The sequence below is a fragment of the Callospermophilus lateralis genome, chromosome 12 (assembly GCF_048772815.1).
Source record: "Callospermophilus lateralis isolate mCalLat2 chromosome 12, mCalLat2.hap1, whole genome shotgun sequence".
NCBI classification, from domain to species: Eukaryota; Metazoa; Chordata; class Mammalia; order Rodentia; family Sciuridae; genus Callospermophilus; species Callospermophilus lateralis.
This window is the reverse complement of record NC_135316.1, coordinates 92,933,282-92,947,362: the sequence shown is the minus strand read 5'-3', so window position 1 is coordinate 92,947,362 and position 14,081 is coordinate 92,933,282.

The window sequence follows — 14,081 nt, the reverse complement described above, 5'->3', positions numbered from 1 at the left end:
TATTCAGATTAAATAATACATTGTTGAATGATGAATGGCAGCAGAAGAAATCAGGGGAGAAACAAAAATCAATAAATGTAATTCATAACGTAACTAACTTAAAGACAAGAATCACATGATTATCTTAGAGATTATACTTAGAGATAAACAAGAAGAGTAACAACATATAAAAATCTCTGAGACAGCATGAAGTTTCATTCTAAGAGCAAAGTTCATAGTATTGATTTCATATATTTGAAGAATAGAAAGATACAAAACAAATTAGCTAAAATTACAGCTCAAGGCTCTGATAAAGAACAAATCCAAACCAAAATTAGTGGAAGAGAGGAAATAACTAAAATCTGAGCTAGAATCAATGAAATTGAGTTTAAAAAGAATACAAAAGATCAATGAAACAGAGATTTTTTTAAAGAATAAACAAAATTGATAAAGCCTTATTCAAACTAATTAAAAGAAAGAGAAAAAAATCAAATTTTCAAAATTGGAGATGATAAAGAAATATTATCACACACACACAACTGAAATCCAGAAATTATCATAAACCATTTTGAAAATTTATATTCCAATAAGCAATAAAATCTTGAAATATGAAAAAATCCCTAGAGACATATGACCTAACCAAATTGAACTAAAATAATATAGGAAACATAAACAGAATAATTTCTAGTAATGAAATTAAAACAGCCATTCAAAAGCTTTCTAAAAAAAGAAAGTCTATGGCCAGATAAATTCTCAGCCAAGTTCTACCAGACTTTTAAAGAAGAACCTATACCGATCCTCCTCAAGTTATGCAATGAAATAGAAAAGTAAAAAACTCTGTCAAATACTTTCTACAAAGCCAGTATCAACTTGATACCAAAGCCAGACAAAGACCCTTCAAGGAACGAAAACTTCAGACCTATATCCTTGATAAACACATATGAAAAATATTTAATAAAATATTGTCAAACTACAAACAGCAACACATCAAAAAGATGGTGCCCCATGGTCAAATGAGATTCATCTCAGGGGTGCAAGATTGCAAGGTTGGTCAAATTTACCGAAATCAAAAAATGTAATTCATCACATAACTAGACTTAAAGACAAGAATCACACGATTATTTCAATAGATTCAGAAAAAGCATTTAACAAAGTACAGCACCCATTCATGTTTAAAACACTAGAAATACTAAGGATAGAAGGAACATGCCTCAACATTGTAAAATCTATATGACAAACCCAATGCCAACATTATTCTGAATGGAGGAAAAAAACTGAAGACATTTTCTCTAAAAAACAGGAACAAGACAAGGATGCCCATTTTTACCACTCCTATTTAACTTGGTTTTTGAAACTCTAGCCAGAGCAACTAGGCAAGAGAAGGAAATGATAATGATCCCATATTTACAAAACCACAAAAATTCCACCAGAAGACTTCCAGAGCTCATAATCTTGTACTCACAGAAACAGTATAAAAGACAAGAAAGGACATAAACAGGATAAAGGAAAATCATATATAAATCATTTGTGTTCCTGTATTCCAATGATGAATCTGTAGAAAAAGAAATTAGGAAAACCATCCTGTTCACAACAGCCACACACACAAAAAGAACAAAAACAAACAAATAAACAACAACAACAAAAAACTTGGGAATGAACCTAACAAAAGAGGTGAACAACTTACCTCTACAATGAAACTACAGAAAACTAAAGAAAATAATTGACGAAGATCTTAGAAGATGGAAAGATCTCACATGTTGATTGGTAGGCAGAATTAATATTGTCAAAATGAACATACTACCAATAGTGCTATACAGATTTGATGCAATCCCCATCAAAATTCCAATGACATTCTTAAAAGAACTGAAAAAGCAGTTATGAAATTCATTTGAAAAAACAGGAGACCCAGAATAGGCAAATCAACCTTAGCAAGAAACGTGAGGGAGGTGGCATCACAATATTGGATCTCAGATTATGTTACAGAGCTCTAGTAACAAAAACTGCATGATATTGACACCAAAATAAGTAAGAAGACTAGTGGAATAGAAGATAGAGAGACGAACCTACATAAATATAGTTATCTCATAATAGACAAAGAAACAATAAGCCTATGTTGGAGGAAAAAATAGCTTCTTTTCTCAAGAAATGGTGCTGGGGAAACTGAAAATCCACATGTAGTAGAATGAAATTTAAACCCTATCTCTCACCAAGCACAAACCTCAACTTAAAGTGCATCAAAGGCCTAAGAATTAGACCGAAAATCTTGCACCTGCTAGAAGAAAATGAAGGCCCAACACTTCAATACATTGGCTCAGGAACTTACTTTGGTAACAAGACTCTTGAAGCATAAAAAGTAAAATTAAAAATCAATAAATGACATGGTATCACATTAAACAAAAGAAAACAAACAAAAAACCAAACAAACAAGCAAGGAAAAAAACCCTTCCTTGCAGCAAAGGAAACAATCAGGAGTGGGAAGAGAGAATATATAGAATGTGAAAAAAAATTTTGACACCTGCTACTCAGGACATTAACATCCAGGATATACAAAGAGACTAATAAACTTAACACCCAAACAAAACAAAACAATAACTCAAACAATAAATGGGCAAAGGCACTAAACAGACACTTCTCAAAAGATAAAATATGAATGATCAACAAATATATGAAAAAATGTTCAGCATTTCTAGGAATTAGAGAAATGCAAATTAAAACTACACTGAAATTTCATTTCACTCCATTCAGAACGGTAATTATCAAGAATACAAATAACAATAAATGTTGGTGTGCATGTAGAGAAAAGGGTACACTCATATATTGTTGGTGAGACTGCAAATTAGTACAACTACTCTGGAATACAGTATGGAGATTCCTCAAAAATCTAGGCTTGAAACCGCCATTTAACCCAGCTATCCCCCTCGTCAGTATATATCTGAAGGTGTTAAAAGGAGCATAGTACAGTGATGCAGCCATATCAATGTTTACAACAGCACAATTCACAATAGCTGAGCAATGGAGTCAACCTAGGTGCCCATCAACAGATGAGTAGATAAAGAAAATATGATGTACATAAGGGAGTATTACTCAGCTAAAAAATGGCATTTGCTGGAAAATGAATGGAACTGAAGACTATAATGCTAAGTGAAATAAGTCACTCCCCAGAAATGGGAGACCAAATGTTTTCTTTTTTTTTAATTTTTTCTGATATGTAGAAGGTAATCCAAAGTAAGGAGAGAGGGTGATGTAAAAGAAACAGATCAGAGGAGTAGGCAAAGGGGAATGAAAGGATGGAAGGAAGGATGGGATAGGGAATGTCAGTCGACTGAGTCTGAACTAAATTGACTATGTACATATATGAATATACCACAGTGAATCTTACATATATTATTACATGGTATATATATATATATATATATATATATATATATATATATATATATATAATCTTACACAGTATATTCAACACTAATTAAAGACAAAATATATACAAATGCATAGCAGAAAGATCAGTAAAGAGAGAGAACAGGGAATGGTATGAAGTTAGGGGAAAGGGAAGTACTGAACACTGAATTAGAGCACATTATATTCCATGCATTTAAAATTATATCATAGTATGTTCTATTGCCATGTGCAAGTAAAAAGAACCAATAAAAATTTTAAAAAGTAAAAGAATACTACTATGTATGCTACAGGGTTTTTAAAATATTGCTTTCAATATATTGCTCATTTTAGGCCATACATTACTTCCTGCAAATCAAATGATCTTTTGCGTCATGAAATGATATTTCCACACTGTAAAGATTAGAAATACAATGCTGATCTTTGCAAAGTGCCAAGTATGAAATTAGTGAATCCATAATAAATGGATTTAGTGTTATGATATCTTAATATTTTCAAAATAGATTTTATTTACTCAGTTATTTTTATAAATTATAAGTTCTATCAGATTATATAGTTTTTAAAAAAACTATATTACAGTACCTCATCAGAGAAAAGTAAGTATTTTCATAAACAATGAGTACCTTTTATTTTTATTTGAAATCTCACTGTAGCACGAATTGTCCCTTTTTCTACTAGGTCTACTCTCAGACTCCTAATTTTGTTTGTTGGAGTATGAATGTTAATGTATATAAATGATGATAACATAGGAAAAATATAACTTGTTACAGATAAATAGTTAATGTTTTTAAAACTTTTATTTTTATCTTAAAATGCAGTGCTTTTGAGAGTGTTTTTTTATTCATGTTTGTGGAGTTGAGAAGCAGAGTGATTTATGTACATATTAGTCTTCTATTACTGCCTTAAAATACCAGCATAAGTGATTTAATATGACTCAAGTTTATTATCTCAGCTCTGTCAGAAGATTGACTTTTTTTTTATGGCTTCTACATGTAAGTGTAATTGTGGTATTTCTCCTTCTGACTGACATTGTGCCTTAGCATGATGTCATTCATATGTATCCATATCATGGCAAATGACATAATTTTCTTCTTTGCTAAGGCTGAATAGTATTTCATTGTTTATGGATATTATATTTTCTTTATCTGATTATAGAATGATTGATGCCAGTTATTTCCACATTTTGGCTATTGTGAATAATGCCACAATAAAGGTAGGAGCACGGGTATCTCTGAAGCATACTCTCTTCAGTTGCCTCTGGGTGTATGCTCAGACATGAGATTGTTAGAATCTTAAGAAGTTAATCCCATGAAAGCAGATAGCAGAATGAGGGTTATCAGAGACTGAGAAATTAGGGTGGGGAAAGAAAATACATATGTTAATCAAAGGGTACAAAATTGCAGTTAGGATGAGTAAGCTTCAGATATCTATTGATGGAATGGCCATTATCAAAAGTAATAAAGCATTGTACATTATATTTAAATTTATATATATTTGGCTTAAAGAATAGATTTTAAATGTTTTCTACACAAAATAATGAGTAGTGATAATTATTTGTTCATTTGTTTGATTTAGTCATTCTATAATGGAAATCTGTTTTAAATATTACCTAAAATGCCTCAGAATGCACATAATATTGAATCTTACATATTCTATGATTTTTCCCCTGTGCATGAATACGTGTGCTAACTTTAATACATAAATTATCTGTCAATAATAGACAAATAATAACAATTTAAAAAGAACATTTGTAACAATATATTAAATTTATATGTATAAAATTATTTGTAAATTAAAAAAAATGAGTGTCAGCAAGGCAGCATCCCTTGTTGGAATTTTGGTGGGAGAATGCACTTCCAGGCTCATGTAGGCTGCTGGCAGCTTGTAGCTGCTTGTAGTTTTATGACTGAGGCCTGCATTTCCTTGATGGCTAACAGAAGAGGGCTGCTCCAAGCTTTAGTGTCTACTACATTCCTTGGTTCTAGTACCCTTTCTTATATCATGAAAGCCAACAGCAATTAGCTTACTATGTGTTTACCACTACTCTGTGATCTTTCTGCATTCCTGTTGCACATTGAAAGACCCTGATGTTTGCATATGGCTCATCGAATAATCTAAAATAATGTCCTTCATTTATGATCCATGACCTTAATTCCATCTGCAAGGTACTTTTTTGCCATTTGCTCCAGTATATTTACAGGTTCTAAGAATTAGGATGTGGATAGCTTTAGAGGGCCATTGTTCTGCCTGACCCAGTAAATATAAACACTATATTTTATTTGTAGACACAATGAGCAGTGGTATACCTATTAAAAATCTTGTACACTGCCCCCTAAAGATAAGTTAGTTTCTTTAAAACAATTTCTTTTTGATGCTATGCAAACTTGGTCTCTACATGATTGAATTGTTTTATAGTGATAAAAAAACTATTACATTTTAGAGCAGAGCTTCAGAATGTCTATTTTTCTGTTTACTATATTATCATTGTTCTTTTTCAGTGTTCTGAGCATACAGCTATTCTTTGTCTATGTAGCCCTAACAGAAAAACTACATTGCTCTGTTTTGTTGACTTGCTTATGCAGCAAATGTCATGATATTTAGCAGTCTTGATCATGATTATTGACTGTCATGTTTCTTAAAGTTCAGTGGGAGTTAATAACAATTATTAATAGGATTTTTTTACTAATTAGGCTACAACATTTATTATGACAATACTAATTTGCATCCAGTTCTTAAATGCCATTGAATCCACCTTAAATATTCATATACATTTTAAATTAAATTATATATTAATTATATACATTTATATAATTATATTTTAAATTATTATTATTGTTATTGTTATTATTGTTATTATTACCAGGGATTGAACTCAGGGCTGCTTAACCACTGAGTCACATCCCCAGCCATTTTGATTTTTCATTTTGAGACAGGGTCTTACTAAGTTGCTTAGGTCCTTGCTATGTTTCTGATGCTGGCTTTAATCTTGAGACCCTCCTGCCCAATCCTCCCAAGCTGCTGGGATTATAGTTGTGAGCCACTGTGCCTGACTTTAATATTTTTTAAATGAGTGTATACTGACTCTCATTCTCCCATATGACCCACTATCTTTCTTGAATATTTTTGTACTGTGACACAGTTGTCCCTCTTTTCCGCAAAGAATACATTCTAAGATGCCCACTAAATGTCTGAAACTGCACATAATATTGAATCTTATGTATTCTATGCTTTTACCCTGTATATACATACCTATGTTAATTTTAATATATAAATTATCTGTTAATAATAAACAAATAACAATAATAACAAGATATAATATTTATAACAATATACTGCATTAAAGCTTTTGCACTTTGGAAACATTATTAAGTAAAATAAGGGTTATTTGAAGACCATCACTGCACTATCCAGACAGCTGACCTTTTAACCTAGAGAGCTACTACCCAGGTTAAATACCATCCTTTATAATCAAATACACAAACTTGAAATACATGGTTAAGAATGACCAATGATAAAAAAAATGTATTCATCTAAGGTGTTTTGGCACCAAGATTTAAGCAGAATTTAAAATTTAAAATTACATGTAATGATCCTAATCAAGGCTTAACAAATACAGAGATGAAAGGATTCAAAATCATTGGATTATCTGGGGAAAAGGACTGAGAGGAAAGACATTAAAACTCACAGGAGTGGTATTTTCTTTTCTCTTCTCTTACTTTTGGATTCATGATGTGGGGACATTGATCCAGATTGTCTCTCTCAAAGACATAAGAGATATTTCATGTAATATCTAGAAATGAACCAAGTCAGAATATACTATCTAATGCAGTAGTTTTGAAACATTGTTCATGTTTCATAGAATTTCTGTTGTCATTTCAGAAGGAAATCAAGAGGGATAGGAACAAACGGTGATATTAGACTTTGCCCTGTGTAGCTCCACCAAATCTCAGGCCTAGTCTTTTTGGCATTCTTGTGTAAACTAGATTGCAGAATAGTGTCCAATGGTTAAGACATTAAATAATATGAAAAACTACTGCATTTAAAATATTCCTTTATTATGAATATGGTCAGCTAATTACAGAAAGTTTAAATTTCTTGTCCAAATTCACATATTAATCCATGTAAGACATGCCTGACTAATTTGGCATGCTTCTCACACAAATATGTCACTTCATTTTCACTTACAATCCACAGGAGTATTTCTCTTCTTTTCATTAGTGATCCCATTAATCCCCAATGATTGACTGTGTATTCTCAAAGATTTCCAGATTGATTTTCTACCATTGAAACTTAATAATTCAGAGAAACAATACGTTCAACTGATTTTTCCTATTAAATTAATTGGATAATTCATTGAATTGATCATAATATCTTTTTAAAAATTTTGTATTTTAAATAAAAATCTAGCCTTCCAATTCAAAACTTGATGTCATTTTATTTAAATATAATGCAGATATTTATAAATGCATTGCCTGCCTATAATTAAAACTGGGTGATTTTTTTAACTGGAAAAAAACTACATAAACCATCAAATTCATTTAATCACTTTCTTAGGTATGAAAAGGAAAATACTGAGAAATGAAGTTATATGGATATGTTTGTATAGTTCATTGGTATAATTGTGTTAATTCCTCTCCATTCAGGTGCTCATGGTGTATATTGTAATATTAGTAGCTCTGAAAACTACTAAAGAATTCTGCTGAGCAAGTATTCATCCCATTATGTCTGTGGATTTAAGGTGGACAATTGATTGGCTTAGGAGGCTTTGCCAGTAATGACATATTCCCAAGCAGCTTCTCTAGGTATTTGTGACACTTTGGACAATTTGGGAATGCCTTTTTTTCCCCAGCATTTGACCTCATTTTCCAGTCTTCTAACTTATACATTTGTTTGCCTCACATTGTATTCCTGGTAAACTCAGAATTTTTAATACCCTTTATTTTTTGAGGTTCCACTCTGAGTTCTGACGGTATGAACAGGTTCTATTTTCCATGCAACATAAAACTAGTTAACGAGTTATAGTTTTACAGTTATAACACAACAAGAAACTAGTTTTCCTTATAATTCTGCTGAGCCACTTCACTTAGTTTTGTCCTACCTATATTTTTTATAACTATCGTTCTGCCAACAGTTTGGAATGATTCTCTTAGAAAACTTGTAAACTCTTCCTCATTCACTAGGAAAGATAAAAGGAGAAGAGAACTCCTCTGAAAAACTAAATGTTTCCCTCCAAAAAGGGCTTATATCTTCTTATATTGACATGGTGAATAGATGGAGGTCTTTGTTCTTCAGGTTCTATTAACATGGAGGCTCTCACATAGAGGGAGATGGTTGATTTTGGTATCCAGAGATTTTCTGAATTTAATATACATAGCTAGTTTCTAGTTAAGATCCTTGACAGTTGCTTCTAGGAAAATAAGAATAACTAAAAAATCTGTTCTTTAGTACTTAATGTCTTATTATTTGTACATGTACTTTTATCCATTTTTTTTTTACTTCTCAGTATTTATAATCCTAGTGGACCTGCTACATTCATAGAACCAATTGTATAATTGGAATCCTTTTTTTTAAATAAATGTACACACTAACTATTTTCGATATCCAATATTCCCTTGAATTTTTGCTGGTTTGTAAATCACTAATTTCCATTTACCTATGGATTAATTACCAAGGGCGTATAGGAGTATGATATATAAGGTGAAACAATATGAACTAGATTCAAGTAAATATATGATTGAAATCTTAAACCTAACTTCCATGTCAGTCCCAAGTCAGTTGCATATATTTCTCCATAATTAATCAATAACTGATCTAAAACAATTTATATTTAAAAATAGATAAAAATTTTCAAGGTCAAATATTCCTTTGAAACTTACACCAATAAAAAATTCAACACCTCAAAGTACAGTATGAATATGGCCCAAGTTTGCATTGTGTTCATACAAAAGAGTATTTTTTCATATTTTATTGATACATTATAATTGTGTAATGCACATAATTACATAATGATACATAATGGTGAGGTTTGTGGTTACATATTCATACATGCACACAATACAACAATATAATTTGGCCAATATCACTGCGAAGTACTTCCCCTTTCCTTCCTGTCCTCCCTCCCTTTGGTTCCTTTTCTCTATTCTACTGATTTCTCATTGATTTAATTGAGATTCCCCCACTTTTCTTTTCCTTTTTCCTCTCTAACTTTCAAAATTTTCACTAATTTATATGATAGCATTTCTTGGATAGAGATAAAATAATTTTGATGATGTGAAAACAAACATATATTAGGTGTTAAAAAACAAACAAACAAAATAAAGCAAAAGTAAGAAAAAAAATCTATGAAAAAAAGAGTAGTTTTAAAAATACATCCAGAACATTTGAGTTTTGTTTCAAGTTCTTTGAGGCAAAGAGGTCAGATGATTTCTTTTAAAGAAAAAGGTATATGGATTTCATTTCTTCTTTTAAATATCTTTCAAATTTAGTTCATGATTTGAAATACAAAGAAAACATTTTAATAGTATTATTTTAAAATTCTTGAGATTTTGGAAATGGATATTTGAAAACTTTTATTAATAATTGTTTTTGTTGTTTTTATGCTGCTTGACTTTCACATAAAAGGATAGTTTTAAGGTTTGCTTTTTTAATTTTTTTTTTTTTAGCTATAGATGAACACAATGCTTTTACTTTGCTTATTTATTTATTTATTTTACATGATGCTGGGGGTCAAACCCAGTGCCTCACACATTCAAAGCAAACAGTCTACCACTGAGCTACAACCCCAGCCCCTTAAGGTTTGATTTTAATGTCTCTGGTGGAAATAATATGAAATTGACACTAAGTGTTGTGACTTTGTAAGAGAGGTAGACAAACTAAGGTCCTCAGGTCAAACTTGGTTCTTAGTTGCTTTTTTAAATATTTATTGGCACACAATCACACCCATTCATATACAATTTTATGGCTATTTTCATGCTTTAATCGCAGACTTGAGTAGGTATGACTAAGTATACATGGTTTAAAAGTTTAAGATGTTTACCAAATGTTTCTAAAATTTTGATGACCTTTTAATGAGAATGTTGTAATTATCCTCATTTTATACAAGAGATAAACTGATCACAAAGATGAACACACATATGTTCTAGGACACAAGCTTATAAATTGAAAACTGTGTTTAAAGGAATGACAGATGACATTACCAGAATTAAAAAAAACAACAAACAAGAAGCAAAAGCAAAACAACAACAATAACAACAAAATCATATTTGGTAGATCTAAGTACACTGAGCATTTTGAAGTTCCATGTCATTTATTGTGGGTAATATATCTTATAAAGTGAATAGGCTCAAGAAAAAATACTAGAACACTAGAACAGAGGGAAGGACCAGACTATGAATACAATTTATTCCTAAACTAATGTGTTTAATCTAGATGAAGTTTAGGGCTATCAATATAGTGATTATGGGAAATGAAGTGAAAACAGGCTACCTTAAAAGTCTGATTATCAAAGGGATATTAGCAAGAAAAGATTGGAGCACCAGTAGTGATTGTGGTAAAAAAGAGAAATGGTTTTTCTGCATGAATGAAATGCACTAAAAATGAGAAGAATAGAGTGACTACAGGTTTCTGTCTTAAGTAGTAAATTGAATGACTTTGCCTCACACTATGGTATATACTATAAGATGAACAGAACAGAAATAGAATCTCAGTTTTTGGAGAGGTTTCAATTCTCTTTTCAAAAAGATAGGTTTAAATGTCCATTAGTATTTATGGAATTTGCTTCTTAGTTTCCTTGGTAGGAAATTGGATGTGCAAATCAGTATTGTCAAAGACTAATCTTAACTATATAGGGAGAGTATAGATTATTCAAAGATGTGGTAGTTAATGAGAGGACTGGTAAGCAGGTACATCACTTTGGTAAGTATTATGGAATCATTTCCATTTTGATAGATCAGGTACACATTCTTAGTGTCTTTCAATTCTTTTCATGTTGTATATGTGGTTAAATGCCACCCCTATCCAGTGCGGGCAGCTGAACTAAAGTCACTCGTGTGAATTTGGGGTGATGCATAATACCACACAGACACTTAATACCTTTTATATGAGCTTCAGGATGGCTTCCCTGTCTCCTGGCCTCAAAATCCCCAAAGAGGGGCAAGAGAAGGTCATGCAAGGCTGATGAGAGACAGCAAGCATGTTCTGAAGTGGACTTTTATTTGGGGGGATGCTATTTCTTAGAACATTCTATCCAAACAAAGCAGAAGGGGTAGGATTACAAAGGAACAGGTGAGTGTAACTGAACCTCAGTGGGTGATGCCTACAACTGGAGCCACACCTTGCTATCCAAGCTGGGATAACGCCCAAGTTACTGCAGAACACAATAATTGTTCAGGACGCTGGGCATCAGGATTTCAAGGCATGTTCATCCAGGGTGGCTCCCCACAGTTAAAGTTCTGTTTTATTTGTCGTTCTTTCTCCTTCATTTTTAAAAGAAGAGTTTAAAATAGTTGAGGGGTCAGATAAAAATTACCTGGTATGATGTAGGAAGAGTGGTCAGAAGAACATAGCTTCCAGGAGGAGAAGCTGGAAGACTTTGAAGAAAATCTACATATACATCAAGTATGGAAACCAAGAGAAGAGAATATTAAAGGGGAAGCATTAAGATGTCATGCATATGAGTTACATGATTTAGTTATAGAACTTTCTTCCAATTCTATGATCAGAATTATTTTATAAAAGATTCATACTTCCTTGATTTTTAAAAAATCTCGAATCTGCACACATATCGATGTTTACTGGAATTTTTATTTTATTAAAATTTAACAACAATGATAAAAATTAATTGCATAAATTTAACATTAGTTTTCTTTGTATTTACCAAAACTAGTAAATCAGTTGCTTTAGGACAAGGACAATGCCATAGCCACTCTTATAATCACAGCATGAATAGACCTTGTGCTTCTAGAAATGTTCATGAAATATATCGAGGGAACATTGGAACCTCAGAAATTTTATATCTGACTTTCATTAGTCTTGCTGTTGAAATGGTACATGTCCAGGAAAGAGAAGCAAACAGTCTGAAGAGAAGTTTTTGAACCATCTACATAATGTTTAGATAGTTTTTAATTTTTTTCCTCCATATAATTTTGCATATGAAGCCTGAATGCATATCAAGCATCTAAATAATTTTGATAATGAAATATTTTTAAATTTTTACTGAGCCCACTGAAGAAAGCACTAGTATAGGTCTTTTTATATCTTATTATTTTTCCCACTGTCTTATTAAATTTATTCAGGAGCAAAGGTATTCTTTCTGTCATAAGATGACATTTTGGTCACTTGGGGGAAATATAAGTGACCATTAAGTATAAGCTTCACATTTCAGCTGAAGCTATTTTCTCTCCTCCTATCTGTGGTGAGTTAGTTGTTGACTAGGCTCTGCAGAAAAAGGAGGCATGTATAGGATTTTGTCTCTCCACATGTCCTTCTTAGCCAGTGCAGAAGAGGTCGGGCAGGTTGATTTGGGAGGAAAAAAGGGAGAAAGAACATAGCTGATAGGGCCGAATATTTCTTACAGAATTTGCTCACTATTATATCGGGGGGACTGTGGAGGATTTAATGCAGAGTTTTCCTTTTCTTTTCTGGGCCCTGTCATGGGGTGTTGAAGTGTCCGTGATCATCAAGAATCCCTCATGTGCATTTGCAAGTACTTACATGCAGGCAAATGTGACTCTCTGTGGCTAAAATGCTGACTTGGCTTCATTTACTCAGAGTCTAATGAAATCTTGATTTTTCTCTCATCTAACTCCTGTCGTAAGATATGTTCCCAAGATAACACAACATTGTCACTCTCACGGATGCCCACATCACTTAACAGGATACATACTCTGCCCAGAAAGTCCATTTATTTTTCAGGAAGTAGTCAGCCCAGAATTCATCTTTTAATTTCTTAGAATGGAGTCAAAAACCTTTTAAAGATTTGATATCTATGAGGCTTGTTTAAAACCTAGTAACCAGTTATCAATTTTATAATTAAAAAAAAAATTATCAGTCTAACAACTCACTTTGTAACATATTGCTATTACACTTTGGTAAATTCATGAAATTTATATGAAATTTATACATTATCCCAATAACATAAAATTATAATAAATAAATATAGGCTTAGTCACAAGAACATGAAATTTTATATATTTTTACAAGTATATTTGTAGGAACCAATATTAATAAATGAATAAATCCAATTATCAATAGCTAATTCCAATATCTACTTTTTAATCTGTAAACTTACTTTATGAAAAAAATGTTTGATAAGAGAGACAATATGAACATAGGAAATGCTAAGAATAGTGTTCTTTTAGGATAAATACTTTGAAAAATGTAATTAAATAGCCTTTTCACCTTTAAAAGTGTCCAAGTTTCTTTCAGATAGCCAAGACTTTGTCATATGATTTGACAGTTAATGTGCTCAATAAAACTAATGTTAACTATATAAAATACATGTCAATTTTTGAAAGTTCTACTGGTTTGATAATTTATGTCTTAGTGGTTTTATAAGACAAAAATGTTTTCACAAGAATAAAGAAAAATTACTGAAGTTTGCAAAGAAGATACATTTCTGAAATTTAAGTGGACTTTGTGGATCACCTACTTTATTGCCATATTAAAGCAAAGAGGATGTTAGAAAGCAAAGTAGAACACATTCT